At 47.1% G+C, this 21,279-nt stretch overlaps 3 protein-coding genes across 5 annotated transcripts in view; 2 read left to right on the forward strand and 1 right to left on the reverse strand.

Annotated features, from left to right (window-relative positions):
• AHDC1 (AT-hook DNA binding motif containing 1) overlaps window positions 1-19,426 on the forward strand; it is a 30,979-nt gene extending 11,553 nt beyond the window's left edge. For all 3 annotated transcript variants that reach the window (XM_069078989.1, XM_069078991.1, XM_069078990.1), the window contains one exon: window positions 18,770-19,426. The gene's annotated coding sequence lies outside the window, so the exon portion shown is untranslated. The remainder of the gene's footprint in view (window positions 1-18,769) is intronic.
• Window positions 1-21,279, reverse strand: part of PPP1R8 (protein phosphatase 1 regulatory subunit 8) — a 373,418-nt gene that overhangs the window by 205,403 nt on the left and 146,736 nt on the right. The window lies entirely within an intron of this gene.
• Window positions 1-21,279, forward strand: part of WASF2 (WASP family member 2) — a 343,739-nt gene that overhangs the window by 191,164 nt on the left and 131,296 nt on the right. The gene's annotated exons all lie outside the window — the stretch shown is intronic.

The following is a 21,279-nucleotide window of genomic DNA, read 5'->3' on the forward strand; positions in this document are numbered from 1 at the left end:
ATGGAGAGAGACAGAAAGAGGGAAGGAGAGAATGAGAGACAATGAAAGAGGGAGGGAAAGAATGAGAGGAATAGAGAGAGAATGAGAGAGGGAGGGAGACAGAATGAGAGGAATGGAGACAATGATGGAGGGAGAGAGAGAATGAGAGACATAGTGAGAGAGGAGTGGAGAGAGAATGAGAGAGGGAAGGAGAATGATAGAGGAAGGGAGATAGAATGAAAGAGACAGAAACAACTGGACAATAGAATGAGAGAAACAGTATGACAGGTGGATCATCTTATTTGTACAAGACCAGACAACAGGCATTTCCATCTGTTAAAAAGTGGTGGTCACTGGATGGCCAGCAGGCCACACAGTGAACCTTCAAGTGACTCCCTGTTGGGACTTTACCGAATTACCAAATTCAGACATCCCTCTCTGTGGATTTGGAGCAAAGGTGAGCCAGGAGATGCCAACCTGACCTTGTTCCCAGCCCCTGACTATCTTGTACTTAGTCCTCCTTCCCTCAGTTTACTTTGCTGGTAGTTTGGGTTTTCGTTTTTCCCCTCTGGAAGATCTAAGACTACCATGGGACGGGTCTTGACCCATCTTGGCCTTCCCCTGCTCAGTGAATCCTACATGGCCTCTGACTCAGAAAGCTTTGGTGCCCTTAAGCCTCAGCTATGCCCTCTCAGACTCCCCTCCCAAGCTCTGACTGCCCCACCCATACTTCCCAGATTCCCAAATGCCTATGAGGTGAAAAAAAAAACCTACCGTTCCACCCACAGTCAACTCCTGATCCATCTAGTGGAGGAGGGACCATGGCTTAGATAATCCAGAATCACAGATATCCAACATTCATTTCTATGTAGCCTGAGAATTATCACATGACTTTTTTTTTGGTGGGGGGTAGGGAGGAGGTAGAGGGTGGACAGTCTCAGATTTAGTTCACTGAGCTCCAGCTGACTGGCAATGGGCCCTTGGTACCAGAGGCCAGGAACAGGCTGGGGAGGTTTCCATTTAGAGTTTTTTTTTTTTAAAAAAGGTCAACTTTTCATCCTTCTTTTGGAGAGAGAAAGGACTCCTAGATAATACAAAAGTGTCAAATTATCAAAAAGTCCCGTCTTTTAGGTCCTTGCTCTTCCATTGGAATATGGGGGTGTCTGACCTCATGGCAAGTCACAGCGTGTCAAACCAAATAAGGAAGTTGCCCAGTGAAGAGCCTGGCTCAGGGGCACCTGGGAAGGCATCCAGCTTCCCCATCCTGCTCCCTGTTCATCCTCTCCCAGCTCCCCACCCCATAGTGGAGATAGACAACACTGATCGCTCAGCAACCCAACAGCCTCCCCATGTTTGTATGGGTCTGGGAAAGGGGGATAATTTAGTGTCTGGATTCATAAGGCTTTTCCCAGGAGCTGAGAGGGTGGGGAGAGCTTCCAGATGCAAGAGGAGAGTGAGAATTAATTGAGGAAGTAAGTACCAACAAAGTACTTGGGCACAGTGGGCAATGATGTCAGCAGAGAGCCTGGCTGTAGTGGACTGGCCATCAGGAAGCTGGGCTCCATTCTGTGTTCTGTCATTGGCTGACCTTTAGCAAGCCTTAGTCTGTTTCTTTCCCTGCAAAAGGAAGCAATCAGATTAAAGGATTCTGAGGTCCCTTCCAGCTCTCACCTTCTGTGTCTAGAGGCCCCCTTTCAGCTCTGATAGCCTGTGTTCGAAGGTCCTTTCCAGGACTAACACTGTATATCCTAAGGTCCCTTTCAGCACTGACCTAGTTTTAAGGTCCATGTCATTTGTAACATTCTATGTTCTAAAGTCTCTTCCAGCTCTCACATTCCATTCTCTGAGGCCTCCTCCAGATCGAGCATTCTCTGTTCTAAGAGATACTTATTTTTTGTTCTAAAGCCCCTCCCTGATTTGACATACTCTGTTCTAAGGGCTCTTCTTCCAGCTCTGACATCCTGTGTTCTAAGGTCCCTTCCAGCTTTGACCTATGTGCCAAGGGCCCTTTCAGTTTTAACATAGAGTGGGTCTAAGTTGAAAGGACGGGTTGCTTCAGAAAAATAAAACTTGGGAATTTCAAATTGGCTGTAATCTCTGCTAGCTCTGGCTGCTGGGCTAAGTGCCAGGGTTCAGTGAAAGGATGGAAAAGGGGCTTTCAGACCTTCCCTGGACCCCAGCCTGAAAGCAGGGGCCAGAGATACCTTCTTTGCCCAAGATGGCTCCCAGACTAACGCTTTGACATTGAGACTGGGATGTTTAGGTGGAAAAATGGGGAAGGGCCAGAACTGAGAGACTTAGTCAAAGAGAAGAAAAAACACCTCCCTCAAGGTCACCCCATGCACCCACCCAATCCCCAAAGCCAACTCCTAATCGTTCTGGCCCTTAAGAGGCCGTCTTTCCCAGCTCAGTGCCTCTGAATAAGAAGGTTCCATTCATATGCTTCTGCCTCATTGGCCATGTCCTCATGGTGAGGAAGTCCCTTCTTATGTCTGATCACCATCTGTGCTACTGCATTTTAAACCCAGCTCCCCAGCAGGCCTTCCTGGTTCCTTCCTTGTGGACTGTTGGAGCCTCCTCACTTCCTCCTGGCCTCTCACACTCACAGCCCCCCACTCATGATCTTGTGGCTTCTCATAGCCCCTTCTGTAGCCTGGTCCTTATTACCTCTCAGCCTCTCACAGTCCTCACCTTACTGAGCAGGATACTGCATTTTGGGGTCAGATTTGTGAAATGTGGCATTCCAATTTCACATGATGGGAAGCTAACCACTTGTATGACCAGAACCAAAGGGGGTCTAGTCACCAATCTGCAGTCATTTGAGAAGAAAGTCTCCAGTGAAAGCCTTTGGGACCTGTGTTTGGTCCTGCATGTTCTCCTTAACCCTTTAACCAACCGTGTGAGTTATAAAGGCATAGATACCATATTCATTAAATCAACAGGTGGCACATAGCTGGGCAAGATGGATAACAGACTGAATGAAAGAGTCAGAACCCCAGAAGTCCTTGACTCTGGGCCAAGTCTCCTAAGATGAAGTTCAATAGGAATAAATGTAAAATCTTACACTGACATCTAAGTTGTCAATGTCCTAAGTATGAGATGGGGGAAATGTATCTAGGTGGCAGTGTGTATGAAAAAGATCTGGGGGTTTCAGTGAACCATAAGCTCCATAGGAATCACCAGCTGTGGTATGGCATCCACAAAAAAGCTCATGGGATCCTGGCTCATTACCAAAGCCCTCATTTCCAGGAACAAATAAGCTGTCCTGGGTGATGCCCTAGTCTGACCAAATCTAATAACAATAACAGTAATAATGGTTTGCGTGCTAGGTAAGCACTTTACAAATATTATCTCGTTTGACCCTCACAACAACCCAAGAAGGCAGGTGCTGTTATTATCCTTTTTTTAGTCTGGGGAAACTGAGGCAAACAGTGGTTTAGTGACTTACCCAGGGTCACACAACTAGGTAGTGTCTGGGACAGGATTTGAACCCATGTCCCTGACTAGGCCTAGTGCTCTCTCCACTGAGCCATCCAGCTGGAGTATTGTGTTCAGTTCAAGTGGTAGGAGGGATGTTGATAAGCTGGTGCAGGTCCAGGAACAAGAGACCAAGATGGTTATGGGCCTTGAGTTAAGGCCAGGTGAGCCTAGACCAAAAGCACCAAGGGCATTTAGCCTGGAGAGGACTCCCATTAATAGTTGCCTTTAAGTATTTGAAGAACAATGATGGGGAGAAGAGATTTTGTGTGGCCCCAAAGGACAGCTATAGGAGCAACAGGTGGACTTTTGTATTTATCCAGTATCTATATGTTTTACAGCACATATTCTTTTTTTTTTTGGAGGCATTTGGGGTTAAGTGACTTGCCCAGAGTCACACAGCTAGTAAGTATATGAGGCAGGATTTGAACTCAGGTCCTCCTGACTCCAGGGCCAGTGCTCTATCCACTGCACCACCTAACTGTCCCCACATACTTCCATTCTTGAAGGGATGGATTATTTCTCTTGTCTCTGTGTCTCCAGCACCCAGTGCAGTGGTTGACACATGGTAGAAGCTTCATAAATGCCCGCTGATTAATAGACTGGTTAATATGTACATCTTGGCCTCCCTCCCCCAGCATACACACCCCTGAGGGCAGGGACTCTGTACCCCCACCTTCTTCTGGAATAGATGCTGACGGGTTTAAGTGACAAAGGGCCAGATTTGGGTTGAAGTCAGGAGAAGCTTCCTCCCTTTCCTAGCTTTCCAGAAGGGGGATGGGGGCAGGGCCCCTCCCTCCTCTAGAGGTCTTCCAGGGAAGGCTTTGTAATCACTGCTCTGTTCTTTTCTAGGGTGGCTTAGCTGGCCTCTGAAGTTCTGTCCAGTTCTGAACTTTGGTGATTCTGGGACACAGGGCAGAGACAGGAGACATAGTCCAGGCCAGTGCTGTTCCTGGGAGGGAAGCAGACCCAGCCTCTTAGTTCCCTAGTCAGCTAGCTATTGCATTGGGAATATCCAGAAAGACCTGTCCTCAGTGAGCTCTCAGACTAATGGGGGAGGCAGCATACAGGTACCTTGGTACAGATAAATGGGAGCTGATGGGTAGGCTCTGGTATTGAGGAGGACCAGGAAGGGCTTCTTGTAGAGTGTCAATGGGACTTTAGCTGGAGAAGCTTAGGAGGCAAGGATGGGGAGGGAGAGAATTCCAGCCATCAAAGATGCCCAGAGTCATAAGATGGAGGCACCGCAAGGGGCCCAGGTCTCTGGGTCAACGAGTAAGTGGGGGACAGAGTAAGTGGCACCAGGGAGCCACTTGAGTTGATTGGACAGTGGGGCAACTGGGTCAGACCTGTACTTTAGGGAGATCAGCTTAGGTTTGACAGCTGAATAGAGAGATTTGAGGCAGGGAAATCAAGCTGCAGGCCAAGGCATGAGGTGAGGAGGGGCTGCAGCAGGGTGGTGGCAATGTCAGAGGGCAAAAAGGGACCTTACTATATGATCCTGGGCAAGTCACATCACCCTGTTTGCCTCAGTTTCCCCATATGCAAAATGAGCTGGAGAAAGAAATAGCAAACCGCTCCAGTATCTCTGCCAAGAAAACCCCAAATGGGGTTATGAAGAGTCAGACACAACTGAACCAAAGCAACAAAAACAAAGATGGTAATGGCATGACTTGGCAGCTGATTGGATGGACATGGGGAGAGGTGAGCGAGGGTGAGGAAGTCAAAGATGCCACCTAGGTTATAAGTTCTTGGGTATACCTTAGTCTTGGCGAGACATAATACCCTGGTCATGCAAGGAGCCCCTGCTCTGGGGAAGAAGCAAAGTATCTACCCTCAGGGAGCCCTTAGTCTGAGAGGGGAGATGTAGCAGTGCACTGCCCTTCCCTCCACCTCCAAACCAAGAACTGCTCTTGGGGGTAACAGTGCCCTCAGGAACCCTATGGGTAGGAGGAACAGGTCACAGGGTTCAGCCCCACAGGCATTAGAACTAATTAGAATTAGAAAAAGAATGTTCTAGAATCACCGAGTCCAGTCTCAGCTACCCACACTCCCCCTCATTTAGTAGGTTGATATGCAAAGCAGGCCTTTGGAATGTGGTGGATTTGGGGTTGAGTTCTTTTTTTGCCCCTCCACTGGATTAACTCATCCCATTTTATCTCAGACCGAGATTAAAACCAGCTGAATTTTTGGCTTCTGCACCATATGATAACAGGCTCGGGAGAGTAGGGATGGAGAGTTATTGAGGACTAGGAACCCCCAATCATGGGGGCAGGCGGTGGGGAGACCAGGGAAGAAGACAGGGGCCTTGCCTGTGGGGAGCTGACGTTCTAGTTGGGAAGACAAACCTTTACACGTCTAGAACCAAGTAGTCCAGTATAGGATACCATGAGTACTAAGCTGTGTGGGGACCCCTGAGGCCTGGAGGGGGCTCGAAATTGGGTGGTACGGTAAAGAGACCACCCGACTGAGTCACAGGATATGGAATGGGATCCTTAGCTTGCTTCTCACTTAGCTGTGGGTCACTCCTCCTTTGAGCCTCAGTTTCTAATTCAGGGAATTGGACCAGATGAGGTTCCTATAGGTTCTAAGGGCTGATGATGTCTGGCCATAGAATATGAGAGGGCTTCCTGGAGGAGCTGTGTTTGAAGCTGGGCCTTGAAGGATGGGTAAGATGTGGTGGCAGGAATGAGCCCGTTGTATATGGTGAGCCCTGGAGCTCCATTCTGGCTAGAGCATAGGTTGGGAATTGAGGATTAAGGGCCAGGTTATGACTGGGCTGAAAAATCAAGTCAACAAGTATTTATCAATCTACTATAGGTCAAGCAGTGAACTCAGCAATAGCTATATGAAGAAAGGCAAAAAATAGTCCCTGTCCTTAAGGAGTTTACAGTCTAATGGTGGAGACATGTAAAGAGCTATGTACAAACAGGATAAATTAGAACAAGTCTAAGAGGGAAGGCACTAAGATTAAGGAGGATAAGGAAAGTCTTGCAAGTGGGACTTTAGCTGAAAAGTTTGAGGCAGTGGGGAGCCCTTGAAGATTCTAGAGCAGGAGAAGGGTGTAGTGTGAGGAAGCTGGTTCAAACCAGCCATAGACCTTTGAGCATCAGTTTTAATGTGTTAGCCTTACTTGAAGCTACCAGAGAAACCTTTTCTTCTGACCTTCCATTGCTGGGAAAATCATTGTCATAAATTTATATGATGCTTTATAGCTGCTGAGCATTTGACTTAGATTCTCTCGTTTCCTCCAGGAAGACATAGATTTGACTAGGCTCTGCCAAGCTCAAGAACTTCCAGTGGTTCTCTATTGTTTTTAGGATAAAAGGCAAACTCCTCGGTTTGGCATTTCATGAAAGCCCTTCTCAGTCTTACTGAAGCCTCTCTTTTTTCCCTAGCTGGGAGGCCCAGTGGATAGAGCACTGGGCTGAGAGTCAGGAAGACCTGAGTCCTTTACTCATTTACCTCAGACATTGGCTATTTGCATGACTCCAGTTAAGTCTTTATACCTCTGCCTCAGTTTCCTCACCTGGAAAATGGGCCTTGTAAGGATCAGATAATAGGTGTAAAGTGCTTGGCATACAGTAGAAGCTTAATAAATACTTGCTCCCCTTACCTTCATCCACTCTAGTCTAGCCGGACTGACCTGTTTGCTAATTGTTGAATTATTTTTTAGTCATGTCTGACTCTTCATGACTCCATTGGAGGTTTTCTTAGCAAAGATACTAGAGTGGTTTGCCATTTCCTTCTCCAGCTCATTTTACAGATGAGGAAACTGAGGCAAACAGGGTTCAGTGACTTGACCAGGGTCACACAGCAAATCTCTGGTGTCAAATTTGAACTCAGGTCCTCCTGAGTCCAGGACCAGAACTCAGTCTACTGCAATACCTTGTACTCACTATCCCATCTTCTGCCTCAGTGTCCTCCATGTCTGGAATGCTCTCCCTGCTCACTCCTGGCTCCCATCAAGGCTCAGCTCTAGACCTTCAAGAACATCTTTCGGTACCAGCCTCAAATTACTTTGTATTTATTTTAAACATATCTTCTATTGATTTGTCTTTGTACAATATGCACATCCCTGGTAGAATGTAAACTCAAGGACAGGACTGACCTGTCTTTGTCTTGTGTTACCCATCCCCTAGCATAGTGCCTTCAGAGAGCTCTTTTAGGTTTGCAAAGGGCTGTACAGAAATTATCTCATTTGATCCTCACAACAACCCTGGAAGATAGGTGCTAGTATGATCCCCCTTTTACCTTTGAAGAAACAGAGGCAGAAAGAGGTAAGTGACTTTCCTGAGGGCACTCAGCTAGTCAGTGTCTGATGTAGGGTTTGAACTCGGGTCTTCCTGACTCCATGTCTAGTACTCTATCCACTTTGCTTCTGAGCTATCTCTATATAAAAAAGGAGCTTAATAAATGCTTGTTGAATTCAATAGGTAGGGCCATGATTATTTTATGCCTATTTTATGAATGGGTAAACTGAGGCCCAGGTCCACAAAGCCATTTAGTGGCAGAGCCAGCTCTTAAAGCCAGGTTTGCTGGTTAGTGGTGTCCATGCCACTATGGAGAACTTGTCATTATCTTCCCAGGGGAGTTGTCTCCTAAACTTTGGCAGCCTGGCCCAAGCCAATGGAAGAGAGAAGGTGTGATTGTTCCCATTCTGTTTAAAGTCAGGATTCTGCAGGAGGAACCTGTAATGAAAGGCTTTAGGATCTCTTCTGACAACCAACCAGGAGCCTTTAGTCAGAGAAGTCCAGTTTGCCCTTCTGGTAGCTTCAATCCTATTAGGTGGAGGAAAGCTTCTTGGAGGGGCTTGGAAGTGGGGCAGAGGGGAAAGTAGTTATTGAAATAATAAATACAAGGTTTCTCCTCAAAAAGAGGGGATGTAGCATGGTGGGAAGAGCTCAGAGCCAAGAGCTGGGGGATCTGGGTGCAACCATTAACTTGCTTTGTGGTCACAGGCATAGCACTTCCCTACCCCTGCCTACCCTGGGCTTCAGTTTTCTCATGGGTAGAAAGAAGAAGTGGAACTGGGATGATTTCTAAGGTCCTTCTCAGCTCTGAGATTCTGTGTTCTAAGGCCCCTCCCAGCTCTGACAGTCTATGTTTCAAGGCTCCCCCAGCTCTGGCATTCTGTGTTCTAAGGGCCCTCCCAGCCCTGACATTCTGTGTTCTAAGGGCCCTTCCAGCTCTGACATCCTATGTTCTAAGGGCTCTCCCAGCTCTGACATTCTCCCTTCTAAGGTCATTCTCAGCTCTTGAGATTCTGTGTTCTAAGGCCCCTCCTAGCTCTGACATTCTCCCTTCTAAGGTCTCTTCTAGCTCTCAGATTCTCACTTCTAAGGTTCCCCCTCTCTCACCCTAAAATTCTGTTTTGAGATCTCTTCCAGTTTTCCCATTCTATGTTCTAAGGTTCTTCTCGGCTCTGTCTGACATTCTGTGTTAGAATGAAGTCAAACTGGGTGTTTTCTAAGGTCCTCAACTTCTCCATTTCTGCCTTCTCAGGAACATCTAAGCCTAAGCCGTAACATTCTGTGTTCTAAGGTCTCTCACAGCTCTGGGAGTCGATATTCTAAGGCCTCTTTCCAGCTCTGACATTCTGTTCTAAGGTCTATCCTAGCTCTAATAACTCTGATTATTAATTTATGATCTAGTTGGGGAAACAGGTCTGACAAATACCATTTATCCCCTCCAGGAAGCTTTCCTTGGTTGTTCCTGTTCTTCTCTGATTACTCCCTTCCTCACTCTGTTCATCCAGCAATTATTTTGCTGTGCTGATATGTCCCTCTTTCAGCCTTTAGCTCTATGTATGTCCTGTCTTCCCTAACCAAGGAGTCCCTGAGGGCAGAGATTCTCTCTTGTCTTCCTTTGTGCATCCTCTGCCTGGTGCAAAGTGGGAACTTTAAAAAATGCTCTTAATAACAGATGTTGACTTGACTTGGAAAATTCCCCTCGATATTTGGGGGAGGGGAAAAGCTCTCCATTTCAGTCCAGAAACTGGAGTATTACAAGGATTCCATTTGGTGGCTAAGTCTCCACACAGTCAACAAGAGAAACCATTTCAGGTGTATTGTCCCTGGATTCTTTTGGTGTGGTTAATACAAGCACAGCCACCATTGTTCAAGAGCTGGAAAGAGCCTCGAGGCCATTTATTCTCCCCTTCTGCCTACACCCCTTTATTTCTGTCTGTAGTAGCCTTACCTCCTGTTGTGAGAAAGAACTGTTTTGTCTCCTAGAATCCTAGAGCCAAAAGGGACTTTAGACCACAAGACATTAAATCATAGAACATCACAAAGAAACTAGAACACAGAATGGCCAAATTGGGGGAAGGTGCTGTATCTTAGAACACAGAATGGCAGAGCAGGGAGGGGCTTTAGAACACAGAAAATCAGAACACAGAGGGGCCTTAGAACATAGAATGATGTGGAATTGTCAGAGCTGGGAGGGAGCTAAGAACAAAGAATATCAGAGCAGAGAGGGACCGTACAACATCGAATATGAAAGCTAGGAAGGGCCTTTGGCCCTACAATGTCAGAGCTGGGAAGGCCCTTAGAATACAAAATGTCAGAAATGGGAGAGCCCTTGGAACACAGAATATCAGAGTTAGGAGAGGTTTTAGTATACAATGCCAGAGCTAGGAGGGGCCTTAGGACATAGAATGTCAGATCTAAGCAGGGCTCAAAACAGAATTTAGAGCTGAAAGGGGGCTTAAAACATGGAATTTCAGGGCTAGGAGGGCCCTCAGAATATAGAATATTGTGCCCATCTCCTGACAGAGGTCATGGAGTCTGTGTGAAGACTGAGACTTTTGGGAGGCATGGCCGGAGAGGGGTGGGGTAGAGAATTTGTTTTGTTTGACTATATGTTTGTAACAGGGGTTTTGTTTTCTTGCTTTCTCGTGGAGGAAAAAGGGGGGGCGCAGCAAGAAAAGGTAGATCTTTGTAAAAATAAAATAAAACTTAATTTTTAAAAAGAATCTGGAATGTCAGAGCTAAAAGGGGCCTTAGGAAATGGACACTTGGAATTCTAAGAGCATTAGAATATTAGACTTGAGAGTTTCCTTAGAACACTAGACCCCATCTAGTCCAGCATCCACATTTTACATATTAAGTGAGTGAGCTCCAGAAAGAGTTATGATGGGCCCATAGATCTAAAGCTGTAAGGGACCTGGGGTGTGCAGAGGGAAGGAAGGAGAGAATAAACATTGTTAAAACGCACCAGGCACTGTGCTGAGCACTTTTTATAAGCATCATCTCATTTGATCTTCACAACAACCCAGGGGCTCTCCATTTTACGGAGGGCAGAGAGAAGTAAAGTGACTTACCCAGGTGCCCAGCTAGTAAGTGTCTGAGGCCAAATTTGAACTCAAGATGAGTCTTTGAGTCTCCAGACTTGGCACTCTACTGTGCCACCTAGCTGCCCCTAGGCAATAAAGTCTTAGAGGCCAAGTTTATTTATTAACCTTAGGGAGATGAACCCATTGTCACCAGAAGTACTTCCTGAACTTTGAACAGGTGACTTGTGCATTACCTGGTAGGGTGACCTGAAGTTACAAGCCCCCAGTTCTAATCCAGGTCCTGTTCTCACTACCTGTATACCCAGGTCAAGTTACTGCTTCTTGTAGAACACCCCCCCCCATCCCATACACACAGTGGGTGTCCAGTGAGGTATAGGTGGACATTAAAGTTGTCAAGTCAACAAGCATTTATTAAATACTTGCTATGTTCCAGGCACAGTACTAAGTGCATGGAATAGAAATACAAGCAAAAAGAAAGACAGGCCCTGCCTTCAAGAAGCTTACATTCTAGTGGGAGAGGACAACACATAAAAGATAGGAAGAAAAGGTACCCATGAGGGACCATCATCCCAGAAAGAAGTCTGGAGAGGGAAGAGAAGAACCAGGAAAGGAAAGAAGCAAGCATGGCTGACCTGGGCACTTCTTTAAAATGGAGCTTCTGGGAGTAACTGACCAATCAGAAGAAGGGGCTGAAGGGGCAAGGGATCTCCCAGGGCTGCTAGGGACAGTGGAGAAAGAAGGCAGGAGAGTAGGAGCAGAGCCAGGAGAGAAGGGAAGGTGTGAGCATGGGAGAAGCCTCATCACTACTTTCATGATCTCTTCAACTGGCCACAGGGTGAGTGGTTGAGATCTGGCATTGAGTATCCCCATACCCTGCAAGAAGACAACATTCAAGAGCCAGAAAAGACACATGAAGAGCCTACTGTGTGCAAAGCACTCAGGTTATAAATGGCCCTCAAGGAGCTCCTGGTTCAGGGAGACACAGAGAAAGGAGGAAAGGAATGATTTTCTCTTTTTTTTTTTGTAGCCCCCAATTTCCAGCTTACCGGAGGCACTCCTGTTTCATTAATGTTTGTTGGATCAAATTGAATCAGTAATAAACCATGTGTGTCTGTCCGCCCTCAGGACTCAACTGGTGGGATGGAGCGTTAAGAGCTAGAGGAGTTGAAAGAAGGGAGACCGCTACAGGCTGGGGTGGTCATGGAAAACTTTGTAGAGCCAGGCCTTGAAGGATGTAGCATGTTGGATGAGTGGTCAGGAGGGAAAGGCATCCAAAAAATGAGCTGAAATGCAGAGGAAGGGAGGAACGTTGTATGTTGAGAGGACAATAAACCAGTTTGACTAGAGCAGAGAGTAGGAATATGGGAGGTAATAAAACCCAGGGAGTAGATTGGAATCAGGTAGTGGAAGGTCTTGGATGCCAGAGTGAAGAAGCCTGGACTTTATTCTGTAGGAAATGGGGAGCTATTGAAGGTTGTACAGTAGGGAAGTGATGTGATCAGAACCATATAGAAGGAAGATGATTCTGGAAGCATGTATAGGATGGATCATGTGAAGAAGAGACTAGGAAAAAGATACTGATAATCTGTACTGGGATGATGCAGGCAACTAGGTGGTGCAGTAGATAGAATGCTGGACCTGGAGTCAGGAAGACCTGAGTTCAGATCCAGCCTGATACACTTGCTAGCTGTGTGATCCTGGGAAAGTCACATCACCCTGTTTGGAGAAGGAAATGGTAAGCCACTCCAGTATCTTTACCAAGAAAACCCCAAATGGGGGTCATGAAGGATCAGACATGACTGAAAAAAACTGAATAACAACACTGAGGTGATGGCCTTGAGAGTCACAGGGTGTGGACAAATACAGGACAGATTATAAAAGACTTAGTGATCAAGGGAAAGGGCAGAGTCAAGGATTACTCTGAGAAACTTAAATTTGGGTAAGAGGAAGTGGGGTATGGTGAGTAGAGGGAATGCTGGGCTTAGTCTGGGAGACCTAGGTTCAAATTCTACCTCCGACACTTGCTGTGTGACCTTAGGCAAATCCTTTTGCCTCTCTTGACCCTCAGTTTCCTATGTAAAGTGGTGATAATAATGGCATCTAGCTCAGGGTCATTATAAGGATCAAATGCAATAATACCCATCAAGTATTTTGCAGACATAAAATTGCCATATAAATGCTGATTATTATTATCATTATTAATTGACCAGAAGGAGGATGGCATCAATCAATTCACAGTCATTTTTTAAGTATGTACTACAATGTACTGTGCTAGTTTGCTGCAGTTACAAAGACAAATTCACTACAGTGCCTGCCCTCTAGGAGCTTACATTCTTATCATGGAGGAGGTGTTGTTCAGGGAAATGTGAAAACAGGGTGAAGGGTGCGTGGCACTAATAGCTAAGAAAATCAGGAAGGGCCTCCTTAAAGATAGAATCCCATGAGCCACAACTTTCCAAGGAACTCAGCCCAGGAGGATCAGGAACCTCTCAAGTATGTAATTCTGAAGACAAAGGACAAAAATTCCAGTGAGGAAGACAGATAGCCCAAAGAGACCATTGTGGATACTCAGAAAACTTAACAGAACTGAGAAACAGGAGAAGGCTGGGGGAGTTCAGTTTGGTACAGAGATGGAACATCTGAGGGGAGATGTCTAGCAACAGTTGGACAGTTAGAATGTGAGGTCTGGATGGAAGTTAGGCCTGGGGGTAGAGATCTGAAAGTCATCCCCATAGTGGGATGGTAAATGTGGGAGTCCATATCTCTGTTGAGGTGGCAGGTCTGACATTGGGCGATAATAGTGAACACTGATTGAACACCTACTGTATGCCTGCACTGTACTAAACACTGATGATGCAGAGAAAAGCAAAAACACTGCTTCTTCCCTCATGGAGCTCCCAGTTTAATGAGGGAGACAATATGTAAACAATTATATAGTGGATATATTGAAAATAATAAACAAAGGGAAGGCACTGATCCTTTCCAGGGTCCAGGAAGGGCTTCCTATTAAAGGTAGAACTTTAGTTGGGAACAAGAGGAAGCCAGATAAGTGGAGGAATAGCTGTTAAGGTAGGGGTGCCTATTGGGGTGACAGGTCTAACCTAGGGGTGACCAGTAGAGATAAAGCTGTTGGGATAAGGTCAGTAGCTGTGCTGAGCATGAGACCTCTGAAAGAGCCCAATGAGAGAAAAGAAGAGGCCCAAGAACCAATCTTTGGGAAACACCTACATTGAGTGAGCCAGAAGAGGAAGGAAAACTGACAGGAGAAGCAGGCCAATGCAATCGTCATGGAAGCGCCTCAGAAAGGAAGAGGGGGCCCAGTTTCTAACTAGGGCAGGATCTTATCCCCAGGGTGATAACATGTAGAGGGTGCTGACAGCCTTTGTTCTCCTTTAGAAGGTAGAAACAACTGAGCTTAGCATCTAGAGGCCAAGAATAATTAGTTCAAATGGGAAGCCATCAGGCCTCCTAGGTCCTTCCCCCAGGGTGGCTGTACCCGAGGGTGGTCATACCCCAGGTGAGCTCCACTTCTGACTGGCCCTACCCTGCTCTTTCCCCTGGCCTCCCCAGCAGCAGCCTTAGTTCTAAAGAGTCTGTTCCCTCCCCCCACCCCCATGGGATTTTTCCTGCTGCTTACGCTGAGTGCGCCCATATGGGTAGCTAAAGCTTTGCAGGAGGGTATCAGCTACTGTCTGGAAAATGAAGGGGATGAGAAACAGAAGAGATCACTACACTGGGTTTGGTGATTTTGAGCTTGATGGTAGTCTTAGAGACCAGAGATGTTAATTATGTCCTCGTTGCCCATGCGACCTGAGGAAAAGGCAAATGACCATACTGGTCCAAATACAAACCGTGTGTGTGTGTGTGTGTGTGTGTGTGTGTGTGTGTGTGTGTGTGTGTGTGTGTGTGTGTGTGTGTGTGTGTGTGGCCCTGCCCCATCCCAGCCCCACGTGGCTCATCCAAAACCTCAGTGTGGCCTGTAACTGGTATCATACTGTATAGACTGAGGTGGGTTTTTTCCTTTCTAAGAGAATAACATTATAGGTGTACAGCCTATATTTGAGGGCAGCCTGTATTCCAGCTAATACGGTATGCATTCCTCCTTCCCCAGGGGACTTGAGAGCTCATCCACTTTTCACCTTCTAACCTCCAACTCCTCCTTCCTGAGTTGTTCACTCCCACACCCCAACAACGGATGCTGCACTGCAGTGCCTGACCCTGGCCCAGCTGTGCCCAGCTGTGTGTGGAGAAAGAGGACTAACTCTGGAGGAGTGGGCTGGAGGAGGGAGGGTGAACTCCCCCCCCCCCCAGGGTGCCTGGCGCTGCTGAAATGGGCTTTGGCGGAAGCTGCCTGCTGGGCATTGAGATCACCATGGTGACTCTGTTTGGAAAGGGACATTGACAATGACTACCAGTTGGTTGATGGGAGAGGAGTGGGGGGGGGGCTTGTAAAGAGGCTCCCAAGTGACCCCTCTCTCTGTCAGGGGGCCCAAGGACTGAGTCAGTCTCTGCAGCAGGGAGGGATGCAGCTGGCTTTGGTGGTGGATGCTGACAGGCTTCTGAGGATTTCTCCCAACATTGACTCACCCCAACATTCTTTTCTATCACCCAAACCACAGTACACCTGTCACCCCAACAGAGACATCCCTCGCCCCAATGTTTTTCTCTCCACTCATCGCTCTAAGTTATTAGATGTGTCCCCCAACAGAGATCCTTCCACCCTCGCTCTTCCTTTCCTTGTCACCTTAACTCTTTGACCAGTGATAAACATCCTCTACCCCAAAAATCGTTCTTCTACTCGATACCCTAGCTATTGTCGACCTATCACTTTGACAGAAATATGCCCCACCCCCTGCTCCCCAATAGCTTTTCTTCCATTTGTCACCCTGCATTAGACCTGTTGCCCTGATATCAATCCTCCTCCTAACCTAAAGGCAGTTCCTCACCTGTCATTTTCAGTAACCTGGCCTTGTACTCTCCAAACCAACATTCCTCCTGGGTCCCTGGCAGGCCTAACCTCAGCAGCACTAACAGCCAAACAGCCATCCGCATTGCTGAATGTCCTGGAGACAAAGAAGGGGATGCTGAGCTGAATTTGAATGTGGTTGGGCCAGAGAAGGTGGTGGGAGGAGTGGGGAGCAGACAGCATCAGGGGGAGAAGACTCTGTCCCCATCCCTGCTCCTGATTTCATCACTGCTCCCTGAGTGATGGTTCCTTCTCCAGCCCTGGGGCCATGCTGAGGGTTTGGCTCATGTGGTCGCAGTCATGGGTTTAGTGCAGGCATGTTCTGACAGTGTGGGTGAGGCTGTCTGCTGAGGCCTTTCTGGCTTCTGGGAGAGTAGCTTCCCATTGTCCTCCTGTTGGAGGAGAAAAGAGGCAGGTTCTGGGGGTGGAGGCTTAGGGAGAAGGATTAGGGCTAGGGATGGGGGATCAGTAAGGGTATAGGGTCTGAGTAAGAGGTTGGGTATCAGTGAAGAGAATGGGGGCTCAGAGAAAAGATTCAGGCTCATTTGGAAGAAAGACTGAGTGGGGGGGGGGCATAAATCAGAGGTAGGAGCTTAGGGAAAAGGGTGAGGGCTAAGTGAGTGGATGAGGGCTCAGCTAGAAGAAAGACTGATGGATGGGAGGTGAATTGGAGATAGGGGCTCAGGGAAGGGGCCAGGGACTGAATGAGAGGGGTAGGGAAGCTCAGGGAAAAGAATGCAGGTTCAGGAAGACAATGGCTCACTGAGGTTGATGACGGAGATAGGGGTATAGTTGGGGATGGGGCTGGGAAGGGTTTTGTGAGAAAGAAGAGGGGTCAGTAATTTCCAGGCCTAGCCTCTCAGTGTCCCTCACCTGGAAAAGAGTCAGCCCTTCTCTGAACCAGAGAAGAAGCTTTTCTAAGACTTGGGGCCTGGTAGCAAGGAATGAGATTCCCAGGGAGCACAAAAGAGGTTTTGGGGGAAAGCTGATGATGTGCTGCTATCCCAGGCCTCTCACCTAATTGGATCTCAGATTGAAATATAAAGGCCAGGCCCATAATAGTTTCAGATATTTGGGGCTAAGGGAAAACAAGTGATGATATCATCTCCAACGGCAGGAGCCCTGTGGGTCTGAGATTTACTGTGCCTATTTCCTCAGTTTCTCCAGTATGTCCATTTCAGGAAATACTTAGTGATCAGAATGGAATTGCTGCTGCAAATTCAGCAAACATTATTAGGTGCCTACTGTGTACAAAACCCTGCATCCACCTAGGAAAGATGTGAAATTTAAATGAGATCTGTGCCCCGCTCTCAGACCTTAAAGTCTAGTTGGATGATAAGACACATATACAGACAAACCCTTTTTTTTAAATGTACATGAGGATTCCAAGCCAAGTGAGGTCCAAGAAAGGAAGGATTATTACCTTCTGACAGGGCACAAGGAGAAGGTGACATTTGACCAAGGCCTTATAAGGGTTAGGTATGTTTTCTACCGGGAGAGGTTATGTGGGGAGAGGGAGAGAGGACATTCCAGGCATAAGAAATGACAGATGTAGGAAAGTGTTTGGGGTCGGCGAGTACAGAGAGTCCATGGCAGGGTTAGGGAATTAGGGTCAGATGGGACAAGAAATCTGCCAAGCTGGCTTAAACATGGAGGGCCTAGAATGCCAGGCTAAGAAATTTGAATTTGATCTCATGGGCAGCAGTAAAAGGATAAGAAGAAGGAATGATAAGGGACACAGAGCAGTAGAAGAGAAAAGAATACCTGGCTCTTCAGGCCAAGAATCTGGGTTCCAGTCCTGTCTCTGCTGGGTACAATCTGGGTACCACTGGGCAAGTCTCTATGAGCCTCAGTTTCCTTACTATACATAAAATAGAGGGGTTGGACTTGATGGCCTTTGAGTCACTTCCAACCACAGCGCAAAGAGCCCGTGATAGTGTGTGTGCCAAAAGGGAAATAAAGGCAGGGGAAGGCAATATTCCCCTGGGCCACAGTTGACAAAGAGAGCTGGACCTGGAGTCAGAAAGAGGCAGGTTCAAATCCTGCCTTGGTCACCAATAAAGCTTTGGGACTTAGAACAGTGTCTTGAATGTAGATGCTTAATAAATGCTTCTTGACTGGCTGGCTTTGGGCAAGGTGTTTCACCTCCTCGTTTCTAAAATGTCCTCTCAATCCTGGTATTTCCTCTGAGATTTGCTATCTAGACAAGACCTGAAACATACCTTAGAATTGCTGGGTGGCCTGGTGGACTGTCTCTGGGCCTCAGTCTTTTTAGCTGTAAAATAGGGGGAAATCACATTTGCTACATATACTTATAGAGGTTTGGGACAATGCAAGGAAGTAACAGATTTTAGGGAGCTTTGTAAAGGACTAGATAAATATGAGGGATTACATTGTATTTATGACTACTAGATAACAAAGCAACATGTGAAAAAGCATGTAAAGGTTCTTTGAGGGACGGGGTGTGATCAGAGTGGGTGGGATAAATGATCAGGTGGCTTCTTGGAGGAGGAGGGTTTTGAGTTAGGATCTATTAGGTTGACTGTAGAACCTTAGAACAGAGTGTTAGCACATAGAACATTGAAGCAAGACTGTAGAACCTTAGAACATAGAATGTCAGAGCTGAAAGGGGCTTGACAATATAGACTTTCTCAGAAGGCCGACTATTAGAACAGAGAATGTCAAAGATGGCAGGCAGGACCTTTGAGATAGAGAATGTGCGGGTTGGAAGGAACCTTGGTGGACATCTGATCCAAGTCTCCCATTTTATAGAAGAGGTAACTGAGGCAAGGGAGAGGGTGCTGATTTGTCCAAAGTCACAGATCTAGGTGGGATGAGCCTCGTGTCCTGACTCCTACTCAGGGCTCTTCATTATTACTTTCTAGTACAGTCCCAAACCGAAGAACTGAAAAGTAGTTTGCTATGATCCAGACTTAGCAATTCCATAGAGGTAGGAGGTGGGGATGATATGGGTGAGATATTGCTATATGGCTGTTCTTAACCTCCAACAGGGCTCAGTCCTGACCTCCTGTCTTGTGTTTCCTCCACAGCTTTCAGAAACCAACGCCAAGATCCCTCCCATCGTCCCCCACCTCCCGCAGGAGCAACTCACCCCCTCTGCCTCCCCTCCCAACTGCCCCCCACCCTGGTACCCCAAAGCCCCTTCCTCCTTGGGAACCCCTCCCCCTCCCACACACACCCCCTCCACGCAGAAGCGGAAGGTGAGCTCTTTCTGCACAAAACCAGCAATTGTAAATACTTTTTAAAAATGTACAAAACAAAACAGAACACAGTTTTAGACAAAAAAAAGACAAAAAAAAGAGCGAGCGAGAGATTGCGAGAGCGAGCGAGAGATTGCGAGCGAGAGAGGCCGTGCCCGAGCAGCTCCTCCAGTATGCACTGAGAAATTTATTTACAGGTCGTTAGAGAGAAAGGAACAATACCCTATTTATTGTATATACTGTTTTATTATAAATTGTGGATTGCATATTGCACCCTGTACATCTGCTGTGGTTCCGTGGTGTGCAAATACGCATGGTGGGGGGTGGGGGGACGGTTCTCTAGGGACAGCTTTTCTTTCTGGTTTTTTCACTCCTTTTGGGTTGTTTTCTTTTTTCTGTTGTTGTTGTTGTTTTCTGTTGGCAGGACACACCCAAAGATCCAAATTTGTATTAAAAAAAATTAAATGGAAAAAGCAAAAAAAAAAAGTCACTAATTCTTGTGTTGGCAAAGTTGGGGTGGGGGGAAGTGGTGGGAGGGAGGGACCTGAGGAGTTTTCATTGGCCACTGGTTCACCAAAATGGTTGCCCCCACCCTGTCCCCCATCCCATCTTCCTGGACTCTCCATCTCCAGAGTCAGTGCCAGATTTGCCCTCCCTCCATGTTTCATCACATCCCCATTCTCCAAACGCACAGATACCTCTGCACCAAGCGTTCCAGCCCCAGGCCTTCTGGGGCCTCCCAATTCCAGCTCCAATGCTGGGTTTGCCTTCCATTACTAAACATTCATCCAGGAAACATTTACCAAGTGCTGGCTGTGTGTAGAACACTACACTGGGCCATATAGGAATTGGTGATTGTTCCTGCCTGCACCAAGTTTTTAATCTAATAGGAGGCCCCTACCAGCCCAGGGCCTGGGTCTCCCCTCCTTCTGGCACTCCTGGATCCTTTTCTCCCAGGCCCAGGAACAACACGTCTATCTATTCTCCAAGCTGCCTTAGATCCCCTTGGCCTGTCTTTCCAAACCCCACAAGTTTGCCATACACATAGCCCCAAATCTCCCCTTCTTCCAGGCTGCCTAGAAGACTCTACCCCTAGTTCTCTCTTCTCCAGGAGAGAGGCAGGAGAGAGAAAGCCAGTTACTTTAGGCCTAGGCCTTCTCTTTTTCTCCTCTTGTTATGCCTTTAATCCTAAGTATCTGTTCCCCACCTCTGGGCCTGGATTTTTGAGATACTACGTCTAGCACTGGAAAGGATTTCAGAAGCCATTCAGTCCAATCCCTCATCTGACAGATGAGGAAACTAAGGGAAGCAATCTGCCCAAGGTCACACAGGGAATGTCTGAGGTGGAATTTGAATCTGGCTCTTTAGACTCCAGAGTTGGTGCTCCTTCCTGGATCTCATATTGCAAGCTTTTATTTGAAGCATCCAAAGCAAAGCCTGGCTCCCTCTTGGTGATCGATTTCTTCCAAGGACAGGAGATGACCCAACTCTATCTCCCCATCCCTCCATTTTCATACCCATTTCATACCAGCTCCCAGGCTCATCATTCCAAGACTACACAACAGGGCCTTCTGGGACTTTTGTGAATTTAGGATTTTCCCCTGCCCCCTGGAGACATATTTTACTATTAAAACTCACTACATCTTAAGTAAGGTTTCTACTTTGTGTTGTTTCTTACTGGAGAAAATGGAAGCTGGGCCCTGGGAAATCTGGAGGCAGAAGGAGATGGAGCTTCTGGTCTGATGGAAAAGATAGCTCTGCCCTCATGCAGTCTGAAGAGGGACACATGGTTCCTACAATTAGGATTAAAACAAAGACATCCCCTCCTTGATTCTCCCTCTGTTCCCTTCATCTCTGCCATTATGTCATCACCTCCAAGTCTGAGAAGGTAGCTTAAGCTCCTGTCTTTTGGAAGCTTCCTCCCTGAGAAAGGGCATGGTCCCTCTCCTCAAGGACTCCCCACTCTGTGAGACAGAAAACCTGACTTGATCTTAGGAGCACATACAGCCATGTGCTCAGGAAGACTGATCTGAGTTGGACAACATCCTGCTTACTGAGCCCATTCCCCTATCAGAACATCATACTAGGTCCAAACAATGAGACACAGCCCCTGCCCTCAGGAAGCCTCCAGTCGAGGGTCAGCAGGACACATGTCAATGATCTTGGAGTATATTCAAATGTAGACCTTGATTGTAGGGGTGGGGAGAATAAAGAGGAAGAAACTGATCAAAGGTTCAGTGGAATAAGTCAGGAAAGGCTTCTAGGTGGAGAGAAATCTGGAAGGGAAAGCCACCCTGCAACTGGGGGAGGATACATATGGCGGGGGGTGAAGTGAAGGG

Source organism: Petaurus breviceps, unplaced genomic scaffold (genome assembly GCF_028583685.1).
Source record: "Petaurus breviceps papuanus isolate PSGF00001 unplaced genomic scaffold, PetGlider_PUasm1.0 91041, whole genome shotgun sequence".
NCBI classification, from domain to species: Eukaryota; Metazoa; Chordata; class Mammalia; order Diprotodontia; family Petauridae; genus Petaurus; species Petaurus breviceps.